This window comes from Thamnophis elegans, chromosome 2 (genome assembly GCF_009769535.1).
Source record: "Thamnophis elegans isolate rThaEle1 chromosome 2, rThaEle1.pri, whole genome shotgun sequence".
In the NCBI taxonomy this organism is placed as follows: Eukaryota; Metazoa; Chordata; class Lepidosauria; order Squamata; family Colubridae; genus Thamnophis; species Thamnophis elegans.
The window spans coordinates 149,030,498-149,031,839 of NC_045542.1; positions in this window are offsets into that span (position 1 = coordinate 149,030,498).

Sequence of the window (1,342 nt, forward strand, 5' to 3'; positions counted from 1 at the left end):
CAGCTGACTGAATGGACCTTCATTGTCCCAGCAAAGGACTGACTTGTTTCTTCTCCTGCAACCCAAGATTTAACATTTTCTTTTGTGGTCAAAGTGCTGACAAACTCCGCATTCAGATCTGCTTCTATCTTTGGGAGAAAGAAGCTTGCCCTGTCAGTGTTAGTGCGAGAGTTATTGATGGTTCCTTCATTAGGCTGTTGCTAATTGTTAGTTTGCTTGTCTGAGCTGGTAGTTCCGCGATTGGGGTGTTGTTTATTTCTTGATTTTTGGGCTAATGTTAATCCCACCAATATTGACAGGGCAAGCCACTAGTATATAAAAAGAGATTAAAAACCTGCAATGATAATGTTACCAAGTCGAGTAATGAAATGTATGCAAGAAATCAACCAAGGATCCCGCTGTTATCTTTCTAATTAAATAGCATAAAAACATCAGAAGACGTGCTTAACCTTGTTGGCCTTTGCCAAAGTATTAAAATCCTCGAAGTTCCCCGAAGCATTTTTTTTTGTGGGGGGAGATTAGCTCTACAACTATTGGTACTACTAAATTAATAGTTTATCCTTGAGCACAAGTAGATTGTTATGTTTGGGAGGGTTGTATGTTTTTAATCTGTTAAGCCACTGATAAGCTTGGAAAGTGGACCTGAGTGAAGACTACATCCCAGGCTTCAATCCCAATTAACATATCTAACAATAATCTTAAGGTCTCTACAAGAATCTGAATTACTAACGGCCAAAACAAATTGGCGATAGATAAGAACCAATGGAATTCAAGGTGGGCTGGACTTAGATCTCTTGTGAACATGAAGGGACTCAAGACTAATGATGCATTTGACTCCTCCCTCGGGCTCAGCCTGGTCATCTCTTACATCTCCTACATCACCCACTTCTTGACCCATCTCCCCTTCCATGGGGTGTTCTGTGCTGCTTTCCCCCTCTCCTGCATTGTGTTTTCAAAGTCCAAGTTCTTGTGAGAATTTGGCAAAGGCAGAAGGAAAGCAATTTCAAAGGAATCCATCTCTCCCTCGTCTGAAGGAGCTAGCAAACCAGGTGGTGGTTGCAGAAACTCAGAAACAACATTTAGAATGTCCCTCTCCTACCTTGTTCATTGAAGGCCAGATGTGGAAGGCCCATTGTATTGCTCCAACTCCTCGCAGAGAAATCCAGAGGGGCTGGTTAACCTCTTCCTTGATAGTTTTCTTGGGCAAAACTTGGTGGGGACTGGGAATTTGGTTGGCTGCGGCTTGTGGGGGAAGCCCTGGTGAAACCAATGAATTAAATCAGGGGCATGAATATACCACGCATTTTCCCAGGCGTGATCTGCAACAGGATAGAGTCTTTTC